Here is a 13229-nt window from a genome sequence, read left to right on the forward strand (position 1 = left end):
ACAGAACAGTGGCGTGTGGGGGCATCCGTGTCCTATGGACACATTTCTAGTTTTCGTGTTGTATTACATGTATACAGATTTTATGATTATTGTATAACTCTTAGCCTGCTAGTGACAACTTAACGAGACCAGTGCAAACCAAGGTCAGTGGGCATTGGTGCCATCTGATCATGGTCTGCACTGTTCGCTATTCAAAACCATACATGATTTTAAAATTTTCCTAAAACTGATGAATGGTTTAGTCCAGATTGAAATATGGACAAGTCCATTTAATAATATTGAGCATGGTTAAGATTAAATGTTGCATTTATGTTCATACATATATCCATGACATGAGTACAGCAGGACAGTTGGTATTTAGTTTTCTTATTATTTACATAATTATTAACTATTTTATTGGACTGGAGGTCTAAATTATTTTGTAAATAAAGTATGAACTGTGCAAGAGCCACTGGCTGGTATTTCATAGTCTTTATCTCTTTGAAAAAGAAAAGGAAAGAAATTATGCCTTACATGAAAATATGCATGTAAAAAAAACACAGTCTTGGAGAATTTGAAAATAGGCATGAAAAAAAATTCAGCATTTGAAAATATGCATAAAAAAACAAGTCATGAAGAATTTGAAAATATGCTTGAAAAAGACAATCAACATATTAAATTAAGCATGAAAAAGACGTGCAGAACTTGAAAAAAATCTCATATCTCCTAACAGATGATATTAGAAGCTTTTGAATGATTCTGAATCGTAATCTATAAGATTTTTGCCAGCCACATATTCATGTATTATTTATAGTTTTCATGTTTTTTTCCCTCAAATTCATCATGTAGTCAATTGTGGTATATGCATAGTACTATAGTTTGTCGAAAGAATTGGCAATTTGAATTAAAACTTACTAATTACCGTAAGGGTTCTTGAAATTTTTAATGAGAATATATGTCTATATATATAAGTACCGTATGTTACTTGAAATGTTCTTTGCTTTTTAATATAATTGTAATAGTATGTTGTATTTGTTGCAAATGTGAAATCCCGTTCGATACTTACAAAATTGTCAAAAAAATGTGAAAATGGTGCTAATACATGTATATAATATATATATAATTATAATATAAAAAATGTAAATTTATGCTAAAGTGTAACTTTGTTAGAATGAAAGATAATGTTTTAGAATATAATTTTAGTTGAATTTTTATACCATAGTCATATGTTCAACAGCAATTGTAATATATTCTCTTTCGTGGAAATATTTTTTTTCTATTTTTAGAATCATGGATACGTGAATTTATGTATGATATTCCAGTTCTTGCGTAGAAATGATTTTTAGCTTAGATATGACTAGCTTTAATATATTAAGAGAAAAATTGTATATATAATGCTTTGTTGAAAATGTTTTTTGTTTGGTAATAAAAGGTTTTGGAATGTTTATATGTTCATATAATATATCGTAGAATAAAAACCATTATTTTTCCTTTTTTTGCAATATCAGTTTAAGCTCAAGTAATAAAAGCATAGGGGAATTACTCTCAATTCTGCCAAGTATCGACATGTGGCATTAATGTTACAATTTGTTAATGTTCGGCATACAAAAATATTGAAGGTGTCCTCACTTGTGTTTTTTTTTAAAAGTGAAGGTCGCTGAACCAGATCTGTAATTCAAGCAGGCATTTTTATAGAAGTACACCCCTCGGTGAATTTAGAAATTTTGTATTGTTCTTATTTTGCTAGCACTGAGAATAGTCTAATGTGCTGCATGTATATATTGTGATATTTTGAATTTCGTGTGAAAACTGTCACATATTTAGGTAGGTCGGGAACCTGCTTTCTTATTATTTTTTTTCTTTCCTTGTTTAACAGAAAGTTATTTTTGTTTTATCTCTTTTACTTTACACTTCATTTCATTCCTGAGTAGATTTTAGTTATTTTGTTTTATGTTCACAAATGGTCCCATGTCTTGTTTGATGTTTTTTTTTCTCCCATTACATTTCTTTGATTTATGCTCCATTGACCATGTTAAATTTGTCAGTTAAAGTTTGTCATTTCTCTATTGCAGACAATGTGTTGTCATAAATAATTCTTTAGGTTTTTCGTATTCGATTAGATTTGTAATGATGACTGGTTTTTGTGTCGCCTTGAAAAGGTGACATATAGGGGTTATTGTGTCACCTTGAAAAGGTGACATATAGGGGTTATTGTGTCGCCTTGAAAAGGTGACATATAGGGGTTACTTTTGTCGGCGGTGTCGGCAGCGGGGTCTGTGTCGTTGTCGGCGTCCGCTAAAGCTTGTCCGGAGCATAACTCAGTCACTACAAGTCTGATTGACTTCAAACTTGGTATGCATGCTTCGTTCAATAATCCAAAGCGCAGTGCACAAGGACCGGTATCCTGCAGTTCTTATTTTTTGAGTTATTGCCCTTTGTTAATTTTCATACTTTAATTTTGTCCGGGCCATTTCTCTTCAACTAAAAAAGCTATGGACTTGAAACTTCATAGGATGATAGATCTCATTAAGAAGAAATGCAGTGCACAAGAACCAGTACTCTGCACTTCCTAATTTTTGAGTTATTGCCCTTTGTTAATTTTCATACTTTATTTTTGTCCGGGCCATTTCTCCTAATGTATAAAAGCCATGGACTTGAAACTTCATTGGATGATAGGTCTCATTAAGAAGAAGTGCAGTGCACAAGAACTGGTACTCTGCATTTCTTATTTTTTGAGTTATTGCCCTTTGTTTATTTTCATACTTAATTTTTGTCCAGGCCATTTCTCTGAAAGTACAAAAATTATGGACTTGAAACTTCATAGGATGATAGATCTTATTAAAAAGAAGTGCAGTGCATAAGAACTGATACTCAGCATTTCTTATTTTTGAGTTATTGCCCTTTGTTGCTTTTCTTACTTTATTTTTGTCCTGGTCATTTTTCCTCAAGTATGAAAGCTATGGACTTGAAACATCATAGAATGATAGATCTTATTGATAAGAAGTGCAGTGTACAGAAACTGCTGCTCTGCACTTATTATTTTCTTAGTTATATCCCTTTGTTATTTTTCATATTTCATTTTTGTCCTACATTGTTCACAAGGTGACACATCCGACTCGCGGAGTTCTAGTGAATCATTTGCCTCACTTAAATAATGTCTGAATTTCACGTTGATAAGATTTTAGGCCACAGAGTATACTTAGCGCCAGAAGCTGCGATTATCTCCTCTATGATTATGTAATTCTATGTGGCCTAACCCATATGACACAATATTTTTTCATAATTGAGTGTTTGTTCAATTTCTTCTTGAGCTGAACATTCTTTATGACAATGTTTAAGAATATATCTAAGTCTAAGGCCTATTGTCTTTTGTCATTTATCATGTTGAGAAATTATTGTTGATCATGAATGAAAAGATAGTTCAAATTAGGTAAATTGCCCAATTTAATTTAAAAATAAAGAAGATATTTTGAATTTTTACAGATACTTTTAATTCATTAATTTATTATTTTTTGTGATTTTAATTGTTTTCAAATAAATTTTGATTGCTTAATAAAATTGGGTATTGACAATGTTGATTATGTATAGGCTCATTTATTGATTCATGAAAAATAGATCTGACATACTAACAATTTCTGCACAGAATTTTGATTTTTATGACTATTTTTTGTTTGTGTAATTCATGTTTTCTGTATGTTTGGCACTCTATCCTGTGATACTTAATATATTAACACTACCTCTATGTTCTTGAACTCTCTCTCTCTTTCCTTATGTGGGAATTTAATCTTTAGAATGATATGCATTACTCAATTGTAACCCGAGCCCAACCCCCTCTCTTCCCTCAGGAGAGAGTGAAAGGGAGATTGGTTGGTACAAAATGAGCTAAGTCATTACTTTCAACCTGGCCCTGCATCACCAGGAAAATACCATGGTTTCACAAAACTTGTTTCGGTATCAAAATAGCGCGGAGTATGCCAGACCTGTTGTACAGGGGGATGTTATCATCTCTGTCCTGTAGGCCTTGACTTATGCAAGGAGTTTGATGATGTCTATTCTTTACAGCCGAGGGAGTCAGGGGGTTGGGGTTACTAATGCATTGAGCTGCAATATTGGCCTAAATGTCTGAATTGTTATTAATCTCTGGTTTAAGCTATAGTTGCAGGCCTTTGTCCGAATTTCTTAACTCTCTCACTGCCGGCAATAATAATGTCTTGCCTCTGACAACCTGTACTGTTTCAGAGTAATCTGGCTAGATTCCATACTGATTACTGTTCAATATAGATAATTTTGTGAAAATTATTACAAGTACAAATTCTTTGTTTTAACACTCAGACTGTTAATCAGTATAATATACAGATCACTTTCTTGTTGTTTGACATATCATTTTGTAATTTATTTTCATTATCGAAGTATATAATGAAAAACAGTAAGTTACATGTACAGTCAACCCTGTGTTAAAAGAACACCTGATTGAAGATAATACTCTGTAAATAAAGGCCACCTTTTTGGTAACCCTTAATTGATAAAATGGAATATTGTAACCTCCAAATAATGACCACCTCTTTATAAAGAGCATGTTTTGTATCTTCCTTGGATGGTCTATGTTCACAAGTTTGACTGTATTGATGTTACAAAAATGGTACATGTAATTGAAATTATAAAATTTATTTTATTTTATATCTTCTCCCAAATCAACTTAAATGGCATTGAGTTATGAAAATAAAGTTCTGTGAAATATGTGTTATTTTGTAAAGGGGGCTGATTTTTCGGGAGAAAAAATGTCTTTGCAAAAGAATAATTTTTTATTTACTTAAAATAGTGCCATTCCATAAGTGAGGCAACTACTTACAATTGTGTTTGTGTAATTTGTGTTGTATTTCTTTTTTCAAATCATATTTGATGATTGTAAATGTGGAAATAGTAACAATATCCAATGTAATATATTTTACTAGCAAAGTCAGTATAGTTTCAAAGGGCTAAAAATTTGATATATTCTTAGTTTAAGTTTTATTTTAATTTTATTTTGTTTATCTTTTTATCTTATCTATAATTTATTTATAATTAGGACCTTTCTCATTTCCCATGAGCTAACAAAACAAAAATTACATTATTTGTTGTCATATTTGAATGCACATTCTTCTGTGAATTCTCAGATTTTAGTGTTAATAAATAGTTTTATTCTGCAAAGTACAAAGTACATGTATTGTGTGTGCGATGTTTATATATGCAGTGAAGAAAGAAATGGTTTCAATTTTATTCACTTTTTATACAGTGAAATACTGTGTGTTAAATTTCTATGTACATTAATTGATTTGATGATCTTTTTCTTCCAAGTAAAGTTTTTCTTCTTTATGTACAGTACGATACTGTATGTTTACTTTATTATGTGTACATGTACATTAATACATTCATGTTAATTCTTTATGTACAGATGGCTTCTGTATTTTGACTCTACACTTATATGTACATTAATATGATATGTCAATTCTGAATGTACACATTGACTCTACATGTACATTAATATTCTGTGTTAATTCTGAATGTACACCTTTGACTCTACATTTATATGTACATTAATATGCTGTGTTAATTCTGAATGTACACTTTTGACTCTACATTTATATGTACATTAATATGCTGTGTTAATCCTTTATGTACAGGTGGATTCTGTGTTTTGACTCTTCGTTTACATGTACATTAATACACTTTGTTTTAATCTCTTTTATGTACAGTAATACATTGTATGTTAATTTTTATGTACAGTAAAATACTGTGTATTACATTTTGTATTTTGTTACTGCTCAGCCATCTGTTCAACCATAATGCTTTAAGTAAAATAGATCAGAATAGTATAAACAGTGTTATTTTATATTTATCCATTACCCCTTGCAAGCTTTGCCCTGTTAGAGCCATATAATTATACAGACTGAGATGTTATTTGTAGTAGACAGATTCAAAGGCACCTTGAATCACTGGGGTCTAGTGGTTTAAAGTTCCCCATGTTCAAATCATTTGCCCTACACACGGTTCTGAGACCTGCTTGGGGTTTCATGTAAGGCAGCTAGTTGTCAACTTGTGCTTGAAATAATTAATGAAAGGGGCACCTGAGCTCTCCATTGAAAATGCCCATCTGCTGAGGCAACATAAAATGAACAGACAAAACTTGGTGTCAATAGTGAAAATTGAAACATGTGCTCTGAAATCAATAACCAGAATTACTTCACAATTGATCCATGTCATGGTTTTATGGTCTCCATTGGTTTTCACAAGGAGCAGGGGACTTTTGATTATAATTACTTCATAATGGATCCATGACTAAAAAGTTTTATGGTGTTCCTTCGATTGTTCAAATTATGCCTGGTTCTTATAAGGAGCAGGGGACTTTAGATTCTTAAATGCTAGGAAGCTAGGCAGCTTTCAGTTCAAGCAGGATAAAGGTGAGGATCCTACATTATACCAATAAATACCTTCCGAGTTAGTTGTAGTGCAGTATCGTATCTGCCAACTATTAAGCATAAATCATTAGAAACATCCCTAGATGATATATTGCATTATACAACCATGTTGTTGTTGTGTAACATCCAAGTATGTGTAACATGTTAACCAGATGCCATAAGACTTAACACCAAACATACAAACCATAGCCATTTATACAATTTTTAACTCTGATTATATTATGGAAATCCATAAACATAGATAAACTGGTGTACTTTATATATAGAGTTATGATCAATATTGGCTATATTCATCCAGTCTAAGGCACTACACTCCTCCCCATCTTGGACAACAATAAGCAAACAAAAACAACTAAATACATATATATGTAACAATCATGCTTTATTATTTTTTCATGATTTTGACTGAGTACATCATAACATCACGCTAACAGATAAATCATAAGGTGCTGCAAGACAAAAAAATAATCATCTCTAATAATTCATAATACATAGTATAATAAATCAACTTGGAAGCTTAGATAGTATTTCATAACAACACATTATTCTACCCTCAATTTAACAGATCCTTTACACAGCAAAAAAAAATCTGTATATATGTACTTTAGTCACTGTATATCTGTATATTTCAATCAGCATAACAATATGCCACAGTTCAAAGAATCCATTTCTATTTTTTTTTTCAATATTTTCTGGGTTTTTTTTTAAGAAAGGACTGGTGATTCTCTATGTACTTAAGGACCTAATCATTAGGTAATAACTGTATATATTGTACAGTCAACAAACAATATGGAGAGCTCTCACATATGCAAAATACAGTTAATCCAAACAAGGTGATAACAAACATATAGAAGTTACATATAATCTGAATTCATTAACTTTATAAACTTTTAAATGTTAATACATACACAACCAAGTAGTATCAAATGTAAGTCATTATGTTTTTTAATGTCTATAACTTCTGTATTTCATTGACCATTTTTTATGTGCAAACAGTATGCCCAGAATTCATCCATATTAAAACAAACAACCCAACTTAAAGAAGACATCATAATAAAGAAATTTTGCCAGGTTTGCCATTCTTCACGCTTGCAGGGTAAAATGTAAATTATATATACTAAATATGATTCAGAACTGTGGAACTTGTGTGTATAAATCCTATTACGTAATTCAACTTTCAGTCATTCAAAAGAATTCTCTTCTTTAATCAACCCATTGAAAAAGTTCAATACAATGTCATTATTCTGTTTAATATACATAACAAAATGAAACAATATCAGTTAATCATCAACAGTCTTAACCTTTTATTCCACTTTTATTATTTTTTATATACAAGTACATAATTTAGTGAATCTAAAAATAGCATTTATGCAGATACTAACTAAACTACGTTCTATAACTAACCCTGTTTTATTTCTATAAGTATAAGCATTGATCAGTCTAAGTGTAATAGTGTATACATTTAAATCAGTGTAAAGTGGTGATTCAGATCCAGTGTAAAAATGTGACATTTGTTAGTGTAAAGGTGATATTTACATTTATTCAGTTATAATTCAAAATTGATTAATCAGTGTAACTATTACTCATTTAGTTTTAATGTGTAGAAATGCAAAGTGATTACATTTATTCAGTCTAAATTCAAAATTTATTAATCAGTGTATAAATTATATAATACTCATTCAGTATGAATGTAATAATAAAATGGCTTTTTTTTCACTTAAAATTCAAATTTATAGAATTTTCAGTAATATTTTGTATTGATGTGAATTTTGATTCAAATTTGTACGTACAGTCAGTTATTACATGTGTATTAATTTTATTCAGTTTAAATTAAATACTAGTTTCAGTTATCAATCAGTATATAGAACATGAAACTGATCTAGACCAGTAGTATAAATGTCATAATGTTTTGTTCTTCCGAGAATGTACAAGGTATACATTTAGTGTTATAAGCATTTACTCCATTTCACTAAAGTAATCAGCTTCCCCCTCTCCACAACATTCAAAATATCAATATTTTGTTCAATGTCATTTCTCAGTATTTATTCAATTTCCTTAAATTAATCAGTTCAATTTCATTAGAATAATCAGTTCATATTCAATTTCATTAAAATAACTTGTTCATACATGTATTCAATTTCATTAAAATAATCAGTTCAAAATTCAATTTCATTAAAATAATTTGTTCATATTCAATTTTATTAAAACAATCAGTTCTGATCATCAATTTCATTAAAATAATCAATGCTGTTTCTTTCTACTAATACAATCTGTACTGCTGAGACATATACAGTGCCCATCAAAAGTCTGGAGACACATAACATTTCACTAATTTTTGTGTAATCTTGGCAAAATCTGTCCAGCAAATGCAGTTTTATTGTTTGAAATATAATATTACCTCCATTTATTATCTTTTGGCATAAAAAATGTTAAGAAAGTCACAGTTTATAGGACAAACATACAGTTCTACATATTTTTAGAGAAAACTGACAATTAACTAGTGTTTTCTATCACTTCAAAAACCTTTAATAATCCATAAAAAATTTCTGTCCAAATATCAACATAACTTCCATGGTCAGTCTAGTGAATGTTTCACTACAATACAATGGTTCTGTTTGAAGGCAGAGTGCGCTGTAAAACCCTAGGAAGTCAAGGAGTGGCTGCTTCAGAAATTGCCAACATTCTGGGAATAGGAAGGTTGGTTACTTAAATTGATGATTTTTTTCACTTGCTGAATACTTTAAAATTCTTTTGCAAAAACAATATCAGCCTTGGATGTTTCTTTTGTGGTTAACTTCAATTTCCTTCTTCCAGAGCCACTGTTCAAAAGATCCTGGATCGATTTGAGGCTAGTTGAAGTCACCATGATCGACCTAGATTGGGCCGCCAAAAGGTCTTTACACTAAGAGACGCTCCCCTTGCTTATCAGGCAATCTTTACAAGACAGGAGACTCATTGTTCCATTGCTCAAGAGGTCATGGAAATTGACTGAGTTAATGCTTCACCTTCCACAGTTTGTCGCAGACTTTAGCAAGTTGGATTAGAGTGTCATCAAGCCATTAAGAAGCCACTACTGACCAATGATCATAGAGGGAAGCATTTGGCTTTTGTTAGAGCACATTCTGGCGTGACATGAGTGGATTGGTCCACTGTTTTGTTCACCGATGAGAGCAAGATCAACATGTTCCAGCCAACGTCCAAGTGAAGCTCTTTTGGACGAATGTGTTGTGTCAACAGTGAAATTTCAAGGTGGTGGAATCATGGTATGGGGTGCCATGAGCTTCCAGGGACCTGGTATTCTGAAGGTCGTGCATGGAAACTTGAATTCCAAAGGTTACATTGACATTTTGAGCAATTGTGCCATACCATCACCTCATCTGCTAGAGGAGTGCTGGTACCAAGATGATGGTGTTCCGTGCCACCGGGCAAAGGTAGTGAAAGAATGGCACTCCCAGAAGAGCATTAGGTGCTTGGAGAACTGGCCACCACATTCTCCAGACCTCAACCCTATTGAAAAAAGTGTGGCATGACATCAAAATGAAGCTCGGGAACAAGCATCATGGTAATCTGAGAGAACTGTCAATGATTGTGATTCCTGGTATGAGTTGACAGTTAATAGATGTACAACATTAGTTAAGAGTATACCTAGAATAATTCAAGCCGTTTTGGCAGCTTGAGGCGGACACACTTAGCACTTACTGTGTGATCTTTTCTGTACCGCTGTTTGTTGGTTTTTGTGCTATTAGGTAAATGAGACAAAATTTGGCATTTTAGACTTTTAATCTAAGTTGTGCATTGTTTTTTTGTGTTCATATGTAACATCAATGAATTATTATGCATCATTATACATTCAGAATGAATTAAATTGGGCATTTTGCCAAGAAAACTTGTTTTTATTGACTTGTCTCCAGACTTTTGATGGGCACTGTATATATAAACTTGCAGAAAGTTACCAAATTCCTCTTATTACCAAATTTCTCTTACAAATAAATAAATAAAAAATAAATTAAAATCAACAAAATCATTGAAATTGGCACTCCACTTACTCAACATATTTAATTTAGCTAAAAAATTTGAAAATAATTAAGACCACCATTTGTCAGTTCTTGTGCAAACAGTGATTTTTAGGTTAAGACAAAAAAAGAGAATAAAAATGCCTGATGAAATTTCCGAGACATAAGCATATAAACAATGAGACATCGATTTTTCTGCATGTGTAAATTTTCACTACATGTAGTTTTAGCCCCTGAGCTTGAGTGATTTCGAAGTTCGTGAAGTAAAAGCAAGTAAAATCTTGTGCTCCACATATATGTCGATCAATGATGTAAATTTCACTTAAAAAAATTTAAATAAGGAGCAAAAATAAATGCCAATTACACAACCAACAATGTTTTTATACAATATGTGGTGCAAAGTGGAAAATGTTTGTAGCTCAAATGTGATTAAAACATTTCATAAGTTTGGTTTTAAATATCATCCAAATTATTAGGTAAATTATTGTCAGAAGAATAAACAGGTAATTTTTTGTCAGAAGAATAAACAGGTAAATTAATTTCAGAAAAATAAACAGGTAAATTTTTGTCAGAAGAATAAACATGTAAATTAATTTCAGAAAAATAAACAGGTAAATTATTGTCAGAAGAATAAACAGGTAAATTATTGTCAGAAGAATAAACAGGTAAATTTTTGTCAGAAGAATAAACATGTAAATTACTGTCAGAAGAATAAACAGGTAAAATAATGTCAAAAGAATAAACAGGTAAATTTTTGTCAGAAGAATAAACAGGTCAATCTTTGTCAAAAGAATAAACACAAGTCTTTGTCAGATGGTTAAAAAATATATACAACACATGTAATTTTAAATTAGATCCTGAATATGTATCGCAAAACAAAATAAAACCTTTTTCTCACAACCATTTTTGTCTTCAACATATTGCATCTAAACTATGTTATCACATGAAATAATGATAAAAGAAAATCTACAACTAAAATCAAAGGCAAACAGAGGCATGAGGTAATGTTGTTACATATTAAGATATTTGTTTATTCTTTTTATATCAATTTCATTCTTTAAATTTAATTTTATATTTCAAATTCCTTCAATGTATGACATCTGTCCACAAAAAGTATAAATTCAATACACTTTGTTACTTTCAGCACGGCTGTAATTAAAGCCGTGCTTTCAATTTCCATTTTGTATACTTATTTATCAAGCATTTAGTGAACCAGACTTTTTGCTGCTCTTGGTCACAAGGATGCTTTCATCATCTTTAACCCTTAACCTGCTGAATATCTAAAAATAGTCTTGTCCAGCTTCCATTATTATGAAACTATCCATAATTAATTTCTAGGTAGCAAGATGAAAACAGAGTGTTTAGACTGACCAGGTTCTATACTGTTAGCAAGACTAATCACTTTTGCTTCAACTAGCAGGTTAAGGGTTATATGTAACCATGGAAACAGATGAAATAAGCCATATTTTGACAAGCTTATGGTGAATACATTATCTTAAGTGGTTCAATAATAAATAGCACAGTATTTACTCTATGTATGACAAGGTATTACATGAAAAAAGCACATTATAAGTGTACATATTGTTCATGCATCTCATGTAACAGTACATATATAGTTTATATATATAGCATATATATTCTAGTTTACAAAACAGTTTTCAGGCATGAAGTTTCTATAGGTAGAATGATTTTGTTATTTATTCATTTTGGGCCATTTTAAAATATAATGATGTTGCAAATAATCGAGATTATTTCTTGTGCATGAGCACATTCACATGCAAAGTTTAATTTTCAAAGCAAATTTCAGGCTTAAGTGAATTTGGGATATTCTGAAAGTTCAGTTTATACAAATTTTTTTAAGCCTGATTGGGAAAAAAGTTCTTGCAACTTATATTAATCACTTTCAAGTCTGCTTCCTGGAACCTAACAGTACTGGTGTCATATGAAGAAACATGTTCGTGACCAGAGCAGGGCTTGAACCTATGACCCCTAGGTTGAGAGGAAGACACCTTAACCACTAGGCCACCACTTCGGTTCTCGATCTTGAAGTTCACCTCTGAGCATAAACTCAGTCACAACCTGGTGTCTGCTTGTAAACACCATCATTATCACGTAAGTAACATCAGAGAAGTCAATTCTCCAAATGTAATGTGATTTCAGGTCAGTTATTTGAATTTGTTGGCTAAAGTAAAGACATCAAAGGAGTTGTAATGCTCTTGTCATTTGGACTAGCACCCTCTCCCCTGTAAAGTACCAGGGAATGTGACATTTATCCCAGTGACACCTTTGTTAATATCACATTTTCTTCCCTTATATTTTGACCTCCCTTTTTTGATATATGGAAATGATTAATAATAAGAGATAGGTTGATAAAAAGATGACCGATAAAATCTAGTAAAACGGTAGAAAATGTTTGTTACACATGTACTCTAAAACAGATCCAGACAAATTTTGCCTATCTTATTCTTATACATTTAATTATTCTTGCAAATACAAAACTTGTATCCAATTATATTTGTGAAAATAAACCAACGAAGAAACAAAAACAACACCATAAAAAAAGAAACTTCAAAACCTGTGAACGCCTGTAAAGTCTTGAGTAACATACACAAGATAAATATAGTATCAACAATTTATAATGAATTTATAAATATCACATTAGTAATATAATACACGTTCAACAAATAACTCTCCATTATACATTCTACTGTTATATATATATACAAGTAACAAAGTTCAATAACAAGACAACCACATTTGGTGTCGTATAACATACATTTAT

This window comes from Ruditapes philippinarum, unplaced genomic scaffold (assembly GCF_026571515.1).
Source record: "Ruditapes philippinarum isolate M1 unplaced genomic scaffold, ASM2657151v2 ctg4123_1_1_1_1, whole genome shotgun sequence".
NCBI classification, from domain to species: Eukaryota; Metazoa; Mollusca; class Bivalvia; order Venerida; family Veneridae; genus Ruditapes; species Ruditapes philippinarum.